We start from the raw sequence: 20,539 nt of genomic DNA on the forward strand, positions 1-20,539 counted from the left end.
GTGGTAAATGACTGTCTCAGCTTTGGAAAATGATGCTCTAGGCATTGGGCCTGCGTGTGTGTGTGTGTGTGTGTGTGTGTGTGTGTGTGTGTGTGTGTTAGAGAGAGAGAGTTAGTATTTAGCTCTGCTTCGCCACATTTTGTTTTTTAATATCCCCTCCATCCTCCTAGGTTGGATATGGTGAGTGATGGAAGGAGATTTGTGAGTCTTCCAAGTAGACAGTGAATTAACTCTTTTATCTAGTAAATGATAGGTTTATGATTTGACTTCCCTGGAAAGAAAGCAAGATGTAAACATAACATTCTCATTGCTTACCTTTTTTTGAAGTAATATATTTTTTTGTAGTTATCTTAGGTTATCATATTAAGCTTTAGAGCATTGAATATGTTTACATCTTTTCCTTTGGTTTGTGATACAAAATCAAACTGAAGGCTAGGGGTTGGGTTCAGTGGTAGTGTGCTTGCCTAGCATGGGCAAGGCCCTGAGTTGGACCTCCCCCCACAAACAAACAAAAAAACCAAAATCAAATGGACATGTGATGGACATCATTATCCATAGTACATGTATGAAGACACGAATTGGTGTGAACATACTTTATACACAACCAGAGATATGAAAAATTGTGCTGTATGTATGTAATAAGAATTGTAATGCATTCTGCTGTCATTTATTTTTTAAAAATAAATGTTTAATTTATTTAATTTTTGTTTAATTTAAAAAAATTAAATGAAAAATGATTTGATCTGAGCCAGGCTCCCTGGTGAATGCCTGTAATCCCAGCTGCTTGGGGGAGGGTGAAGCAGGAGGATTGCCAGTTCAAGGTCAGCGTTGGCAACTAAGTGAGAACCTTGTCAGGGAAAAAAAAAAAAAAAAAAAAGAGGACTTGGGCTATGGCTTAATGTTTTAGCATCCCCGATTTCAATTCAAAATATGGTGTCAGCCTAGGAGTTTTAGAGGGTGATTTCTGCTTATGTATAAATCAGTCAAAGCCATGAGAACCTTGTAGCTTCACAGTGTTTTAATTATCCTCATCACCACCATTGTCATCAGCTCTACCATGGCCATTAGCAAATATTGATTGAAGCTAATCAGGTGTAAGACGTAGCAGGTTAGGGAATAAGAGGTGTAAGTGATTTCTGTAGTAACAGCTAAACACTGGTAATGGCATGAGTTCATGTTGTTATGAGGGGACACTGGAGAGAATACACATTTGTGGGGGTGCTTCATATTCCCTCGTGGGAGATCTACTGCTGGTCTCAAGGAATATGGCAGCTTCAGGGCCCATTTTAAGAGTTTAGAGACAAGTGATAAATAACATTTAAACTTTTTTTTTTTTTTTAGGTTTTCATTATTTAATGAAATGTCTTTCATAATCTGAAACTTTTAAAAGTCACTGTAGCTATGTCTATGTAGGAAATGAAATTAGGACGTCTTAATGGCAGTGCTTTTTCTGTCATTCTTTAATTTCTGTAAAGAATATAGCCTTTATGGGTTTAATTAAGGTAAAATTTCTTTAAATGGCTTCATGGTGATTTCTAGGTTGCTTAGAAATGTAATTATGCCGCTTGGAAAGAACTTCTTTGGTAAAGCAGAAAAGTTTTAGCACCTAGTGATTTTTTTAAAGCTGTATTATTAAAGAAATTTATAGTTCCATTTTATATGGAAATGGGAGCTACAGAAAATGTGAAATTGAAATCCACAGATGTCCCTCATTTGCAGTCCTTTATAGATTGAGGTGAGGAACAAAACACGTGGCTTTAAGTATCTTTTAACTGTTACTTGCATTTCTTTCATGTCATTGTGGGTTGTAGATTCTAAGAGCTTTAAGGAAAAGAATAGTTAAATAACTGATTTCAAGCTGATTGCTTTGCTGACAGACACTCAATGGCATTGGCCTCCAAATATACAGTAGAATAATTCGATTCACTCTTTTGTGAGCTAGTGGCTTCAGAGATCATGATAGTATTGAAGAAGATGATGAAAATCATGGTGGTTATTCATGGAAACTCATGAATGGGTACAGCTTAATGGTGTAGAAAGCTAGTGTGCAGTCTGAAGACTCTTAGGTCATCCATGACTGAATTTGGCTTAACCATGTGCTTCAGCCCTGGTCTCTCTTTTTTCTTATGCCCAGTGCAGTTATTCAGGGAATGAATGCTTGAGCTCTTTATCATGGCTTGAGAGTTTTTCTACTTCTCTCTCCCTCACCTTGAACTTCAGCTCCTCTTTCCAGCCTCTCTGAACTTCTCACTGTCCTTCATACCCACTTGGCCACTTGTATCTCTATCTGTACAGATAGTCTTTCACTTACAGTCCTTTCTAGAATGAGGTGAGGAACAAATAAATGCAGTCTTTAGATCTTTTTTCTTTAAGCCATTACGTCTTTTTGTTGGGAATGCCCTCTTATTCACCATCCTGGTCTTCTGATCTTTACAAATCCCAGTCAAAAATCAGTTTTCCCCCATATAAAGTCTTCTTTGATATCATTTCCTGCTGTGGTTTAATGTGTCCCTCGAAGTTCATGTGTTGGAACCTTGATTCCCAAAGTGCAGGTGTTTGGAGGTGGGCCTTTGAGCTATTTAGGTCTTGAGGGTGCCACCTTCTTTAATGGATTAATGCTATTTTCTCAGGAGTAGTCTCCTCATAAAAGAACCACTTTAACCTCCTCTTACTCTCTCCATGGTACAGTCTGCTATGTTATAATGTAGAAAGAAGGCCCTCACCAGATGCTGGACCCTCAGTCTTGGTCTTCACGGTCTTTGGAACTGAGAACCAAATACACTTCTGTTCATTATAAATTACCTAGTATGTGCTATTCTGCTATAGCAGCATGAAATGAACTAGGACCACTCCATCCTCCTGTTGAGAGGTGCTTCTTCCACTGTGTGCCCTTATTTATATCTTTATAATAGCAGCTATCTAATCTTGTTTTTTATTTTTTGACCTGGACTTAGAGGTTTATGTTGTGTTAGAAGAGATACACAAGGAAAATGTGAGATAATCAAAGACAGTGAATGGTACCACTAACTGTAAGAAAGAGCACAGAGGAAGCAGATAGGTCCTCAATAGAGAAACGGGTGAAAGATGTTATATTATATAGAAAAGGAGAGATAAGAAGTGGGATAGAGAATAGCATGTCCTTTGAGGAGGAAAAGCAAGACCATAGCAGTGCTAGAGAACCGTCTAGTCAGAACTGGGAGAAGTAACCAGTTACTTAATCTTCAGTCTCTTTCCCTCATCTGTAAAGACATTAGTACCTATCTCACAGAATTATGAAAAAGAAATGAGGTTGCTCATGCAAAGCATTTAGCACAATGCCTGAAGGAAGTGCTCATAATAGCAATTTATTGTTATTAGGGTTGTTATCATTAAATTGTAGGGCTAGGCGTTAAAGGTGCACCTTTGTAAGGGAACTACAGAAAGCAAAGCCAGACAGGCAGTCAGAAGCAGAGAGAAGATAAAGGTTAGGCAATAGATGAGGAATCAAATTAGCTAACAGGAAATTGGGAATGAACTGATGTCAGGTCAGTGTTGGGGGAAGGGAAAGGCAGAGGGTTTCTAGAGCAGTTGAGAATAAAAACACAAAGAACTAGTGAAAAGAACACGACCTTGAAGCTAAGGCATTGCCTGCCCTAGGCTGCTGAAAAAATGATCAGCTTCCTGCTGGGATTGGAGCCATCACAGAGCATGACCAGCCCAGGGCCTGCTGGTGGAAGCAGGTGTGCCAAATGAGTGAGCTGGTAATTAGGTTAACTTGGGGAAAATGGGGAATTGCAGCAGGGGCAGATCCTGACAGGAGCAGTGTTGGAGGTCAGTAGATTGTTGAGGCAAAAAAAAAAAGGACATCAGAAACAAGATCCCAGTGTAAATTTACAAGGTACTTTCTCTTTCGAAGGTCTTTGGTGTGGAAGGGAAGGCTGTGAGATCCAGTGACTCCATAGTTTCCCAGGTCCCTAGGAGGGCACACAGCCACTCCTGTGACTTTTCCTTCAGTATCAGGCAACTCCTATGTTCATCACTCCAGCTTTAATAGACTTTTATTTTTTAAAGTCTACACACACTAGAGAGCTTTTTTTAAAATTATGCTTGTGGAATTGAGATTTTTGTCATGCAATGTAGTCAGAAAGTTTTCTGCCTAAGGTGTACACATTAAATAGAGCAGTCTTAGAGTACTGTTCTCAGATTTGCTTGTTTATGAAAATAACCTGGAGTGCATTTTGGACAATTGAGATTTCTAGGCCCTGCCTCAGACCTACTAAAATTATCTGTCGAGGGTAAGCACCCAGGAATTCATGTTTATAAGCATCTCAGTTACTTCTGATAAGGCAACTTGAGTTAAATATTGCCTGTGTCCAATTAAAGACTTTTAAGTCCTTCCTGTAGGTCAAGGATTGTAGTACTCAATTTCTAAGTTGTAGCCTGATTGTACTCTGGTTCCTACTTTGAGAGGCCATAAGGAATGTTTACCATATCCTCCTATTTAGATCTGTGGTTTAACACAGGCATTTTCAAATAGGGGTAATTTTATTTCCCAAGGGACATTTGTCAAAAGTATGACACTTTCGGCTGTCATACTGTTTTGGCACTGTGGGTGCCACAGGACTCTAATGAGTAGAGAAGCCAGGCGCAGTGAGGACTGTTGTACAGTGCCCAGGACAGCCTCCCACAAAGAATTATGTGGCCCCAAATAGGATAGGACAAAGGTCGAGAAACCCTAAGATCTGGCTGTATTAATTAATATAAATTAGTTATTAGTTCGTGAGACAATGATCTTCTCCCTATTAACATGTAGAATATTGTCAACACTCCAATTGCTTTCTGTACTCTCCCAGTATATTCCCATTCCATCCTTAGAAATCATAATCCTAGTTTCTGTCACGATAGCTTAAGTTTTGCCTGTGCCCAAACTTTCTTTTCTTTCTTTCTTTCTTTTTTTTTTTTGAAAGAATTTAACCTTTATTTTATTTATTTATTTTTTGTTGTTTGTTTGTATGTGATGATGAGGATTGAACCCAGGGCATCACCTGTCCTAGGCAGGAGCTCTACCTCTGAGCCATAATCCCAGCCCTGTGCCCGAACTTTCTATAAGTGGAATCATACAATATACTTTCTTGTGTGTGACTGCTTTTCCTCGACACTTTTTTTCTGGGAGATAGAGTTTTATTGTTGCATGTCGCAGAATTTTGTGCTTTTTTATTTTTGTGATATGTATATTACAATGATGTTATTCATTTTTATGTAGATGGGTTTTATGTTATTTTAAATTTTTAGCTATCATTAACACAGCCATTTTGGGACATTTGTGTATGTATCTTTTGGTGGATATAGGTAATCATTTCTCTTGCGTATGTTCCTAGGAGAGGGATTGGATGGTCATCCATTGAGTAAATTTGGCTTTTAGAACAGTGTTGCTTGGCCTTACTAGATACTGCCAAACAAACTTCTAGAGTATTGAAACAGTTTCTGCTCCTACCAGCAATGTGTGACAGTTCTAGTAGCGCTCTCTTTCCTCGTGTGTCATGTCAGTTTTTACATGTAAGCCATTCTTGTGGAAGTGTAACTCATGGGGGTTTGTATTTTCCAGAAAACTAATGACATGCAAAGCCCCTTTTCATCTAACGTATTGGCCTTTTGAATATTCTGTCTTGCAAAGTGCCTGTTCCAATCTTGTGCCCATTAATAAAATTGATTGTCTTTTTCTTATTGACGTGAAGCAGTTCTTTATATTTTATGCATGAGTCCTTTTAAAAATATATGTATTATGGATGTATTCTTCTAGTTTGCTGCTTGCCTTTTCATTCTCTTTTGTCTTTTGAGAAACAGAAGTTCTTAATTTTAATGCAGTCCAATTTTATCAGTCTTCTGTTATGGTTAGTGCTCTTGTATCTTTAGGAAATCTAAGGTCTTTTGATGTTCAAGCCTTTATGTGAGCTTGGCCCTTTGTAGTGAACAGATTTAAAGACTTTATTTATTTTTTAAATAATACAGATGTTTTAAATTAGATACTCTATAAAAAGCCTAATAATATACATGTGTATATGTACACATGTACACATGTATGAGAAGAGGAATTCTTTTAGTTGACAAGTTGAGATAGGCAGATGGTTGGTTACTACTTTGGGTGAAGTAGGGTACCAGAAAGGATATATTTCTTAAATATTTAAAGGCGGCCATTTGCTAGTCTTTTTAGGTAGGTCCAGGTCAAAACCCTTTCTTTGCACATGGGTGCATTAGGGAAAGTGGAGTCTGTTCCTTCTTGTGACTTCATCACACCTTGAAGGTATCTTTAGTGGAGGCAGAATGGAAAGACACTTTGATTTGTTCTGAGTATAAAATCATCTTATGTTTTTATAAATTTTCTCATTTTATTTTATGGGCTACTTTGCTTATACTTTTTTTTTTTTGGGGGGGGGGTACTGGGAATTGAATTCAGGGGCACTAGATCACTGAGCCACATCCCCAGCCCTATTTTGTATTTTATTTAGAGACAGAGTCTCTCAGAGTTGCTTAGCACCTTGCCTTTGCTGAGGCTGGCTTTGAACTTATGATCCTCCCGCCTCAGCTTCCCCAGCCTCTGAGATTACAGGTTGCTTATACTTGATTAGTTCTAGTGACTTGCCTTAGTCCTGTAAGACCCATTTTCCCCTCATTTTGAACTCATACTTAATTAGTTTATATTGTACTTAATAAATAATAAGCTGTATAGTGAATATAAGCAGGAATGGGGACAAATGTAGACTTTAAAACATAGGATTCAATTCTGGGACGGAGATGTTTTGGTGTATGGAGGATGCCCCCAGTTGTCAGTGGGCTGGGGGCACGTAGGACATATGTGTTTGACAGAGGTAGTAGGAAATAAGGTTAACTCAGCTTTTTTATAGGAAGATTCATTAAGAGAACTTCTCCATTCCAGTGAGACTTGTAGTTGGAAAGATATGATAGGAAGGAAGGCAAATCAGATATTTTGACTAGTTAATATAGAAACAGTCTCTATATTCTTCGAATTAAAGAATAAGATGAAGGGGTAGCTTTATGTTTAACCAGGTAGAACATTTATATATTCATGTTTGCATTTTTCCTAGAGAATACTTAATATATTTGAAATAATAACTTGGCTTAGATAGAGGAATCTGACACCTATAAACCTACGTGAGTGTGTTTCTAATGTAGTTATGTAAAGTATTTTAGAGGTCATTTTTCTAAAGGAAAAAGTACATATCTTTAGATCAAATCATTATAAACCCTGGGAAAAAGGACCTGGCACCTGCAGGTTCTTGTTAGGTCTTGCTTGTTTGTAGCTAGAGAATTGTTCTTGCACTAACATGCCAAAATCCTCCCCATAAATTCTGTTGGAAAGCAGTCTACAATTTGAAGCTACTTATTACTTCATAAAGTCTAGCAGCTCCTATATGTTTTCTATGCAAACTGAATAAATCTAGCAAGGTGGAATCTTGTGTTTAGAGTTGGATACAGTTGCATCTTTTACTTAAAATGTTTTAGTGTGAACAGTATTTTTTCAAGTACTGTAGATTCGTAAGAATTTAAAATGGAATTCAAAATGGAATGTCAATGTTGACGTTTGTATCGATATTTTTATTAAAGCCCCAAAAGGACCCTATTAAGTAATGTAAGTAGTGACAATGAAGAATGGTAGACTCTTTTTTGAAATCACAATGGAGATTGATTATAGAATGATTTGTTGGAAAAGATTATTTCATAGATTATTCCTCTTATTTTCATTTTGTTTTACTTATTATTGACATTGCCAACTAGCAAATTCCAAACATTATTTGTTCAATATTATTAAACAAAAATCTTTTAAAGTAGGACGTATTTTTCTTCTTTGGTGGAAGCATATATATTACTGTACTTATAATTGATATTGCTTTTAGAAAATGGGATAACTTGGCTTATATATGTCTGAGTGGAACTTAAGTGTTTGGCAGTATTGAAGAGACAAATATGAATTAGCGAGGGGTTGGGGCTGTTGCTCAGTTGGTAGAGTGTTTGTCTCGCATGCACAAGGCCCTGGGTTCAATCCCCAGCAGCGCGCGCGCGCGCGCACACACACACACACACACACACACGAATTAGTAAAACATCTAAATTTAAGTTTTCATTATAAAATTATTGTATTGATAATAAAGGCTACGGCATGAAATATATTACTGGTTAGAAATTCTTAGGGGATTTGAATTAGAATAGTTAGAATCATCTTGTACCCTGCTTCACTCTGATGTGCTGCTCAATGCTTAAGGATACTTGAAAACAAACAAAATTTTACCGAAAAATGTTATTTATACTGTTCATAAAGCAATATGACACCAAATTTCATTAATTCAGGAATCACTTGTTGTGACTAATTTGTTCTAGATATATTGGAGAGACCAACAGTAAAATTCACACAAGCCAAAGTTTTAATTCATTTGAAGATAATTTTTCTAAAATTTTGGTCCCTTTTTTTTGGGAAAGAATCTACCAATACCAATATTTTCATAAAATGGTCATTTATGGGTTTATTAAATGTGCATTTATTGAGCCCTTTTCTTACATCACAGTGGCCATAGTTTTTTTTTCATTTCTTTTGCATTGCTTCCCTTGTTTCTGTTCATTATTATGCAGGGTCCCAGAATTTCATTTTCCTCTAGAGGTATATTGCAGCAGATAGTAGCAACATTACTGAAAAGATGTATGTCTCAAATTTTAATGTGATCTACTCATTTACTTTATAATTTCAGAAAGAGGTGTCAAACCCTTTAGTGTAAGCCTTTTTATAGAATCTTTGACATTTACTTAAGTTTTATGCACACACACAGATATGTTATCTGGCTTTTTTTCCAGGAAATTACAAATGGAAAGGATGAAATTGGTAACTATGACCTCTTCTTACAAGTATATAACATTGTGTTCAATACTCTGATTTACCTCTGGAACATCAATTTTTGATAGTACGCAGAGTATTTACCAAACAGGTAAGCTCACAAGTTCCTTAGTGTCTAGCGTTTTTTATTGAGCTTTCATTACACTGGCGTGATCCATTGAGTTATTGTGTAGATAGTCCAGTTTGGGTTTCAGCCCCTTCCCCTTTCCCCATAAGTAGATCTGATCTGTAATTAATAATCCCACTCTCTAATCCCATGATTAGTCTTTCTGGCATGGCCAGTCTATAAATTGTCTAGGACCCACTATGAGCCACCTCATTAGCATAAAATATGAAAGGTGCTTCCAGGGGGCCCCTGAATACAAAGGTACCTATAAATAGGGAAATTAGCAGCTACCTGACTGCTAAATAGGGATTTAGCAGTTACCTCTCAGGAACTTGGGCAAATCCTTATCTCACATGCTCTGTTCCCCTGAAAGTGTATGTGTTATTAGGGGCTTACAATTTATATGCGCGCGCGCGCACACACACACACACACACATAATATTATATAATTATATAAGTTATATATGCACAAATATATATATATATATATCACTTGAAAGCTGTGGACATTGAGCTTTTGATCAGAACTTTCCTGTGCTATTAGTTATGTGGCTTGGATAAATCACTTGTTTAAGCCTCATTATTCTTGTCTGTATAATAGAGCTAATAGCATCTACTTATTAGAGAAGAAATAAAGTTGTTTTACAGTGTGTCTGCTCATAAAAAGTGTTCTGTTAAATGGTAACTATTATGTTGTATATATTTATACTTAATCAAATGATATATTTAAGAATTGGTAAATTTTTCCCTGTTACTTAGAAACGTACAACTAGGACTGTCTTTATCCAACTTAAAACATACACACACACACACACACACACACACAAAAAAAAAAAAGCACACACACACTCTATGTATATGAAAATATTTTAAATCTTTTTTGGAATATGTATAAATGTATATTTATGTTTAACATATTACATTAAATATATATCATATATAATATTTATGTATGTTTTACATGTACCTTATAATTTGTGCATTTATAGCATATATTATATAAATATATTTATATTAAATATAAACAAATATTAAATATATTTTAAGTTACATAACTATACATTAAATAAATTTGTTATACACTAAGTATATTAAATGTAGAATATTTAGGTTTACAAAATATATTTAAGGTTTTATTTATACACACACACACACACACTCTCACACAGAAAAAGAGTGAGAGAGAGAGAGAGAGAGGGAGGAAACTTTTGTCAGGACATTGATAATATGATTGTTTTGACATTTGGCCTTTTTTTTTGTTAAGCCAAGTAATGACTGGTGTTTAAACTGTTGTACTTGAATTAGTCTTATTTTTTTTTTGATAACATCTGTAAATTGATTCCTACATGCAGGATATTATATCAAATAAGTAAATCTCTTTGTGACCATACCTTGACTAGTTTTATGTTCTCTTTCTCTTGACTGCTTTCATTATGCTGGCTACTTGAGATTTGACTGTATTTTTGTTAGTTGCTTACATTTGTTATATACATATTTTTGTTTATTCTTCCTTCTAGGTAAACTCAATATTCCAAGTGTTTTATAATCTGTGTATAACACCTGAGATAACTCATTAAATTCTGTTGTCTGCCCAGAAATAGGAATTTAGATTCTTTTTGTACTCCCTTCACAATACTAGAATTTATGATTAAAATTATCCTAACTAATGAAAACTCCATGTGTTCAGAAACTGTGAACATATGATATGAACATATCTTTCTGAAACTACATGCATTTCTTTCTAAACTTGTCATGTTAGTTGACAAAGCTAAATTAAAACACCAATTAAAAATGAAGAAATATAACTTGAAACCTTTATTAACTGTAGCAGTAAAAGCAATAAAAATGAGTTTGTGGTTTATGGAAAAATCATTTTTATTTCATAGTTTTCTAAGAACCTGCCAGTTAATTTTTATGATTAAATATTAACCCACATTCCATTGCATAACCATTCCATACAAGTTGTTACAAATTATCACAGCGTTTTTCTCCAAAAGAAACTGGAGGAGGTTGAGCTCTATCTTTAAAGACTTCAATCCCTGATATGTGAGTGAAGTGGAGGAGTGAGGTAATTATCCGGATCACAGTAGATAAGATAACATTGAGTTGTGGTTATCTAGAAGTGTCAAATGGAAATCTTTTTCTCTTGGTAAAGTATGGGTTTCCACCTTTCTGTGTGGCCTGTTGGTATGATGGGGAAAACTGAAGTGGAGTCCAGGGGAAGTGTCTTGAGGTCTGAAGCCTCTTGCTCAACTTCTTTAACCAGAGCAACGAACTTTATTTATGTACTGAGTTTCTATGAAGGATGTCATTTGAAAGCATTCATTCTGGGAGTCCAAAAACAAGGCTGATGTAGAAACCATTGGCTTCACAGAACATTTAAGGATTTTTAACATAAGTTGAGCAATAGAAAATTATACTAGAACATCGAGAAGTAATTGCAAGGGAGAGGCAGTGCAGATGGCAGGGGAGAGATTAGTTTTCTTTCCACACACCACAGTGAAAATGAGAGGAACTGAATGATTGTGTGACTGCTAGCCATATGCTATTTGCTGAAGTTATATTGTGCTGTTTTTAAAAAATTGAGGTAAAATTCATCTAGTATAGAATTCATTATTTTCAGTAAAATCTCCTATTCTTTTGGTACATTCATAATGTTGTACAACTGTCACGTCTATCTAGTTCCAAAACATTTTTATCATTATGCTATAGTTTTTTTTTTTCATGTTTTATTGGTGCATTATAGTTGTTTGTAATGATGGGGTTTGTGGTTATTCACAGAACTTATTTATACTGTGCTTCTTTCTAAAAAGGGCTTGGGAGTGGCTTCTAATAAAAGCTATTAATAAAATAGATGGATGTTCAGAACCAGAGAAAGATGAAGGAAGCTACTATATAATCTGTGTTAATGTAGTTTTTATTCAACATCAGGTTTGACTCTTTAGCCTTTCAACAACAGAACATAAAACTACATCTGATATTATCTGAAAGGAGAGAATACTAGCTCCTCAGAAGAGTTTTTCTTGACCCTCAGTTCTAAATGAAATTTCTCAATTGGGACTTGTGACATTGAGCAATTATAGTTTCACAGAATATAATGAAGCATTTTTAGTATGTTTTTTTTTTTTGTAATAACCTTCAGTGAAAGCAAAGGGCCTAGTATGATTCTGTGAGGCAATGATAGAAATTTTAGAGATAGCAGAACCATAAATATTTGACCTTTCCTTGCTTGGTCCCAAATTAGTCCAGATTTTTTTAATGTTTTTATTAGTGTATTGTAGTTATACATAATAGTGGAGGTCAGATTATTTATTTTTTTAAATTACACATGGGTAGAATGTAAGGTTGTCAGGAGGTGCTGGAGAAGGCTTCCTTCAGCAGGAGCCCTTGTGGCTAAGGTAGAAACCCCTGCTACGGGGTGGGAGCCAGGTTGAGTCAGGGGGGATGTTGTGTATTTATTAGGAGAATGTCATAGCTTGACAGCTAAAATCTTTTCTACGTTTTTATACAATGAGGCATAGATATTATGAAGCCTCAGTTTATACAAAGATTTACAACTTATTAAAGAATTTACTTCTCGTAATCAATGGACATGGTGCATGGCAAATGTAGAAACAACTAGAGGATGTTTATAGGCACAAATTACTTATTAGATTTGGTATATTTATTGTCAATGGTGGAAATATGGTAGGATTCAGGTAGTTTTAGTGATTTTATACATCTGCTTTCAAGTTGCCTTTTTTTCCCCTTAGTTTTGCCCCCCCCCCCATAATTTTATTGGTGCATTATGGTTATACATCATGTTGGGATTTGTTGTTACGTATTTGTACATGCACACACTATAACAATATAATTTTGCCAATATGATTTACTATTATTTTCCCTTTTCTTCCCTTCCTCTCTCCCCCATCCCTTTCCTTATCAAGTGCTTTTCTTAAAGGTTTTCCTGATTCATAGTACAACCAGCATTTTATGAGAGTTCCAGTTTCATGGCACATTTGGAAGCACTGAATATAATCATTTTACTCTGCCTTCTAATGTAATGCAGAAAAAAAAACCACAATTTTTTTTTTTTGGTACTGGGGATTAAACCCTGGGGTATCTAACTACTGAGTCACATCTCAGCCCTTTTCATATTTTATTTAGAGATAGGGTCTCGCTCAGGCTGAGGCTGGCTTTGAATTCCTGATCTTCCTGCCTTAGCCTTTTTGGAGCTGCTGTGATTAGAGGTGTGCACCACTACGCCTGCAAGAATTCTTACTGTTACTTTGATTTTCTAGATGTGGTTGCTGAAAGCCATGGCTTATATTTAGTGACATCAGATTATATAAACTATGGGCAAGATCTCTATATATTTTACCCCCCAATTTTAACTTTCAAATATTTCAAGTCTACGAAAGATGGAAAAATGGAGATAGTATTTTTTCCATGTAGGTTCACCAGTTGTTAACATTTTGAGACATCTGCATTATCAACTTTATTAAATGTGGAACAACTTGAAAGTTACAGACATGATATTAAGTATGCATTTTTCTAAAATGAGGACATTTTCATTCATTCCATAATCACTGCAACAGTATTATAGTTAAGAAATTTAAAAACCAAACCCCTATTTCTCACCATGCACAAAAATCAACTCAAAGTGGATCAAGGACCTAGGAATTAGAACAGAGGCCCTGCATCTAATAGAGGAAAAAGTAGGCCCAAATATTCATCATGTCAGATTAGGCCCTGACTTCCTTAACAAGACTCCTAAAACACAAAAAATAAAATCAAGAATCAATAAATGAGGTGGATTCAAACTAAAAAGCTTCTTCTCAGCAAAAGAAACAATCAATGAGGTAAACACAGAGCCTACATTTTGGAAGCAAATTTTTGTTACATGCATGTCAGATAGAGCACTAATCTTCAGGATATATAAAAAACTCAAAAAATTTAACACCAAAAAAAAAAAAAATCAATAAATGGGCTAAGGAACTGACCAGACACTTCTCAGAAGATACACAATTGACCAACAAATATATGAAAAAATCTTCAACATCTTCAGTAATTAGAGAAATGCAAATCAAAACTACTCTAAAATTTCATTTCATGCCAGTCAGAATGGCAGTTATCAAGAATACAAACAACAATAAGTGTTGTGTTGGCAAGGATGTGGGGGAAAGACACACTCATGCATTGCTAGTGGGACTGCAAATTGGTGCAGCCAATCTGGAAAGCAGTATGAAGATTCCTTAGAAAACTTGGAATGGAACCACCATTTGACTCAGCTATCCCACTCCTTGGTCTATACCCAAAGGACTTAAAAACAGCATACTACCATTATGCAGCCACATCATGTTCATAGCAGCACAATGCACTATAGTCAAACTGTGGAGGCAACCTAGATACTCTTCAGTAGATGAGTGGACAAAGAAATATACAAAATTGAATGTTACTCAGCAATAAAAGAGAATAAAATTATGGCATTTGCAGGTAAATGGATGGAGTTAGAAATATCATGCTAAGCAAAGTAAGCCAATCCCCAAAACCCAAATGTTTTGTCTGATAAGTGGATGCTAATCCATAATGGGAAGTGAGTATTGGATGATTGGAGAAACTTTGGAGGGGGCAAAAGGGAAGTACAGAGGGGGACTGGGGGTAGGAAAGATGGTAGAATGAGACGGATATCATTACCCTAGGTACATGTATGATTGAACAAATGCTGTGACCCTACTTTGGGTACAACCAGAGAAGTAAAAAACTGTGCTCTATTTGTGTACAATGAATCTAAGAGCATTCTGCTGTAATCATGTATAACTGATTAGAACAAATAAATAAACTAAAAGAAATTTAATGTTGACATAATAAAATTTTCTGATATGTAGTCTGTGTTCAGATTTTCCCAATTGTTTCAGACATGTCCTTTGTAGCTGTTTTTCTTTCCTTTTCCTAATCCAGGATTCTAATGAGAATCTTGCCTTACATCTGGTTGTCATGTCTCTTTAGTCTTCTTTAATCTAGACAAAGTCACTGGCTGCTTTGTTTTGTAGTGCTGGGGATTAAATTTAGCCCCTCTTGCATGCTGGGCAAGCATTCTATCACAGCCCCTGGCTGTTTTTTATCTTCCATAATATTGATAGGTTTGAAACGTAAAGGCCAGTTTTCTTAGAGTGCTGGGTAGTCGGGTTTTGTCTGGTTGTATTTCCTGTTAACTTCAGGTTAAACATAATGTCAAAGAATGTTTCATGAATGAGGTTATGTTCTTTCCATTTCATTATATCTTCGATAACCAGATTAAGATGGTATTTTCTAGATCATTTCATCTAAAGATAACTTTTCTTTTCTCCTTTGTAATTAATAAACTGTGGGATGATAGTTTGAGACTGTGTAAATATCCCCTATGGGGACTCTTTTAGTCATTGTATTGCTGCTGCCTCACTGCCTCCTACAGGGCATGTCATGAAGTAAATGTGAAATAATAGTTCATTGAATAAATGAATGAATCAGTTGGGATTCTTTCTTTCAAGTTGACTGCAATGTTAGATTGCATTTATGTCAAAATTTGTATGTTTTAGATAGTATTTTCCTTTTAGAATGAAAATATAAATTAAAATTAGTATTTTTTTTATGGTGTGGGCCTGAATAGATGTCCTAAAAAATCTAAGCTAAAGGGCACGTGAAATAGTGGGATTTTTTGCAAGAAACACACTGTTTTGGTAGTGAGAAAGCATATTCACACTTTTCCCCAATGGATCTGAAACACTTCCCCAGGTCATACTTTAGAAAGTAATAATCTTTAGCAATCCTCACCCCCCTTTACAAAATTAAACATAGCAGATTATGTGAAATTCTGCACAAGTTGCTTCAATTTATTAACTCCTAAAATGTGAAAATCATAATATAGCTCGTGCAGTGCACACACACACAACGAGAAGAGTTAGTGTGTATACATTCACACATTTGAACTGTATTATATATATATATATATATATATATATATATATATATATATATACACATATATATATATTATATGATTATAATTAAATGTCAATTACATTATTTTTACTATATATGATATCAACATGTATCTATATATCATAAATTATTTTAATATAATAAATAGTTTTAGTGCAGTTCTTTAAGAGTGGATGAGCAGTGGTACAATAGTGCCCTGGCATTTTGGGGATTACAAATTAACAAAGTAATTCGTTTTGTATTGTTTTGTTTGAATGCACAAATAATATAAACTGAATGATATTTAGAAATTATTGTGGGGAATAGATACTATTCTGACTTTTTCAGTCAGAAGACATTTGCTATAGGAAATGACAATATTGTTGAAGGAGCTGGAAGAGTAGTAAAGTTATGGGTTAGCAGTAGATGTTTGCATTCTCTGTTTCACTACTGAGACTGCGATCAAGGGTTCTGGAATATTCTGAGAAGGGAAGGGACATGATGAGAGGTCCCAGGTCCCAAGATGAGAGCATCCTAGGTGGCAGTATGAGTGGTGGAAGAAAAGTCCAGTGCTACCTGGGTAGAGGTCTAGCTTAGGATTGCACTGGGCCATATGGGTGAACATCCTGGGAAGTTACTGAAGATCCTTGGCTTACATGTTTTTTGGAGGTAGAAAGAATACAGGTATCAAGTGTGCATGTAACAAGCCATTTCAGAACATTAGTAGTAGAAGTAGAATTTAAAACCAGAAGTAACTTTAGGAATAGCCTACTTCAATTGCCTTGCTTCAAAGATGAAATAATAGGAGTGAGATGATTTTGTCCCATCATAGGTACCTGGACTGAGAACAATTTGAGTTTAGAAAACCTTTAAAAACTGATCAACTAGTCCTGATATTTTGACGGATCATTTATGTTGATGATAATCAACATAATGTATTGTAGTGAGTTCTGAACAAAACAAAACAAACAAAACTTATAGTAACCTGATCTGGTTATTTCTAATTTATTTTAAAAATCAGAAATGCCCAGAGGTGTGTAGACTGTCCATGTACAGCTACTGCACTACTAAATTGGGTGCCCCCTAGTGGTGTGGGTTACCCTAAAATAAAGGTGGGTATCTGCAATTTACCTATATTTCATTTATTTCCAAAATGCACATTTTTCCCACCTATTATATCTCTATATTTTGAATATATCTTGCAATGTATGGCTATCTGGTTTTAGTTAAGGAAAGTGATTATATGCAGGAGAGTCAACTGAAGTGTTTTGTTCCCAAAGCAACTGTAACTTAGAATTCCCAGAAAAACTTCAAAGATTTCTGTGCTCTGACTCAGGCCCATTGAATCAATTATAATCTAACTAGATTGTGAAGTGTTATGTAGTCATATTTCACAACTCTTTTATCTGTTTACATTTTTTAAGGAAGTAGTGAGTGGTAAATTCCATTTAGACTTGAAACATTTTCTATCATTAGTCTATGTTGTGTGTGGGTAAACTGTAAGATAACCAATCCAATTTTTTTCTTTTATACCAGTAACAGCAAATTGGATGAAATGAATATTGGCATTGCCAAATGCTACTCTGGATAAATGTTAATTTCAGTGCTATAGGACCTTACATTTGTGGAAAATTTCACAGTTTACAAGGCATTTTGCATATGTTATCTCATTGGATCCTTGCTGTGGTTTCTGAGGAAAACTTAAAAAAAAGCAGATTTTATTATTTTGGGTCAAATGAGAAAATAACACTCAAGGTCAATAGTCAATTCATACTGGGGACAATACTTTACCTCTAGTATGCCGCACAGACAAGGAAATGTGTTCTACATATTTTAAGATGTTGGTTTTTCAAGTACAATATAGAGATTATTTAAAATTTTACAAAAATGATGTAAAATTGAGAAATGACATTTATTTTTCTCTGTTCTGATTCTGTTCTCTGATACAGGAATGATACTATGAAGAGAGTCTAGTTTCAGGGTGAAGGAAAGCAAATTTAGGTGGAAAAACTTTTTGTGATTTGGATTGACATTCTTCCTTTTCCCTCATTGAGAATCACTGATGTGGAAGAAAAGAAGGTGGGCCAGTCCCAAGCTATTCTCTCAGAGGTGACTTTAGCTCTGGAAGGGTCTGGAAGGTGGTATTTGATTGGTGCTCTGTTCTAATAGGAAACCCAGCTCTCATATTCTGGACACATTCAGATGAGAACTTGTGCAACAATTTGCTTGATTTGTTCACATCTGGCAGTGTATTTTAATTTATGTATAATTATGTTTTTGTATAATGGTCTATTGAGTTTTTGCAGATGATTACTGTATAATCAAAATACAGAACTCTTATCAAGTTCATGTGGCAAACACAAACATTCTCTGATTAGAAACCAGATATCTGGCATGTCTAGCCATCTTTGTGGGTCTGGGATATTTTTATTTTCCTATAGTAAACTTTAGAAACTCTGTGACAAATTCTGCCTTTTGTCCTTTTTTGTCTTATTTAAATTTTTTTTTAATTATGGATAGATCTTATTTATTTATTTATATGTGGTACTGAGAATCGAACCCAGTGCCTCACACATGCCAGGCAAGTGCGCTACCTCTGAGCTCCAGCCCCAGCCCCTCCTCTTATTCTTTTTATTGGTGTATTATAGTTGTACATAATGATGGGATACATGCACACACTATAACCGTATAATTTGGCTAATATCATTCCCCAGTATATCCTCTTGCCTCTCTTTCTTTCTTTCTCCCCTCGTACAACACTTCTCGATTTAACCCAGGAATGCTTAACCACTGAGCCACATTCCCAGCCCCTTTTATTTTTTATTTTGAGACAGGGTCTTGCTAAGTTGCTCAGGGCTTTGCTAAGTTGCCAAAGCTACGCTCAAATTTGTGATCCTCTTGCCTCAGCCTCCTGTGTCTCTGGGATTACGGTGGACTTGCCTTTTGTTCTCGATGGCTAACTTCAAGAGGGAAAAGGTCTATACAGTTAATTGTCATTGACATACTGTAGCCACTGTTTGCTTTCACATTTCTACCTGCCTGCATCCAAGTAGGGGCCTTTGAACTGAAGTAACTAATTACTTATCTAAGCCCTGAAGAGCTAAGATAAACTTCACAAAATAAACAGAGCAATGATACATGTAGCAGGCTATCAAAGCCTTTCATCAGGCAGAGTGGTGAAACTATTTTTAGCATAGAGTAGGCCCAGAGAAGAGTTCCCAGCCAAGGCAATTCCTGGAACCTAGTCTGTTTTCTGAGCCCCCTTCACAGTTTTTTCTTCATTTTTGAAGTCCCCAATCAGTCCCATTCAAATGTGCTAGTTTTAGATTACATTATTCCAGAACCAAATTAAAGTGATTTTTGACTTATTTTTTATTTTGGAGTAACCATAGCATAGCATTGCTCTGTTTTGTTATTGTTGATAATTAGGAGATTTTTTTTTTAATTTAGATTTTTTCTTTTTAATTTATACATCAAATCATACTTATGGAGTACAGTATATTTCAATACATGTATATAATGTAGTGATCAAGGTCATTAGGATCTTAATAATAACCTTGATAATCATAAGAGCTATGAGTAGCATGTATGAACACTGATTCTTTGTTAGGTTCTCTGTTGAACATTTTTAAAAGTTCTAAGATGATTTCTGTGGGTCACTTTTATAATAGTGCTATTTCATAAACACAAAAGCAGGTTTTGAGAGGTTAAATCTGAAGATCTGTGCTGAGAACTAAAGTCTACTTCCTCTTTTCTGAAACCTAACATTTTTGTTTTAAGCTTCCCCTGTATAATTGAGGAAGTAAAAAAAAAAAACAGTACATGCATAGTATATATTATGAACAATATAAATTGTTCAGATATTTTCTGAAACCAACATAGGAGTAACTGTGAAATGGGAATTTTAAATTGCCATTGTTAATTAAGTTCATTTACCTTAGTTCCCCTGAATTCAGTGAGCATAATATTGGCGGATAGCTAAACCATACCATTAGATATAAAGAGGGGTGAGGATCTACTTTGTGTTCTTATGGATGAGACAGACACATGCATGTTAAGCTATAGTATAGATCAGTTTTCTTGGCTGCTGTAATTCAGGGGAAAGACCACAGTGGGAGCAAGAATGACATGACTGATTTTTCTGGCAGGTTTTGGGAAGGCTATAGAGATGCCATTCTGTTTCTGTGTTTACTGATCTAGTTCTGGTTTGGCAGTTTTAAATTGGTTCAGTGTTATTACTGCTTTGTTTCTCAACAAACTAGCTGCTGGATATAGTCCATGTGTAGTTCATGGGCTATGAAAAATATTTTTCATCTTTTTATAGATACTAAAGATATAATGCTTTTAAGGTACCTATGGGGAAAAGGATTTTGAATCCTTTTTTCCTGAAGAATGTAATTTCTTCCACTTTTATTATTTTAAAGTTTATTAGATTTCATTTTTGAAAAGTGCATACATATTTTTTTTTTGTTTTCTTATGGTATAAATTTGGTACCTACTTTTAAAAGTATGATTTCTAGAAGAGTCTCCTGAAGTAGAGATAGCTGCTTTCATTTTGCACATTATATATACAGTTCTACTACTATATTTCAAAGGTGTGCATCATGTTTTGT

The 20,539-nt window shown here is 35.2% G+C and overlaps 1 protein-coding gene and 1 non-coding gene across 5 annotated transcripts in view; both read left to right on the forward strand.

Moving 5' to 3' along the window:
- Tbc1d4 (TBC1 domain family member 4) overlaps positions 1 to 20,539 on the forward strand; it is a 194,326-nt gene that overhangs the window by 17,894 nt on the left and 155,893 nt on the right. The window contains exon 1 of one of the 4 annotated variants that reach the window (XM_048801299.1): positions 7,784 to 8,972. The exons of the other annotated variants lie outside the window; for them this stretch is intronic. The gene's annotated coding sequence lies outside the window, so the exon portion shown is untranslated. Of the gene's footprint in view, positions 1 to 7,783; positions 8,973 to 20,539 lie in introns of those variants that run through there. 4 annotated transcript variants of the gene reach the window in all.
- Positions 7,981 to 8,054, forward strand: Trnaa-cgc. The gene has a single exon. It is a non-coding gene; the product is annotated as a tRNA-Ala (tRNA).

Source organism: Marmota marmota, unplaced genomic scaffold, assembly GCF_001458135.2.
Source record: "Marmota marmota marmota unplaced genomic scaffold, marMar, whole genome shotgun sequence".
In the NCBI taxonomy this organism is placed as follows: Eukaryota; Metazoa; Chordata; class Mammalia; order Rodentia; family Sciuridae; genus Marmota; species Marmota marmota.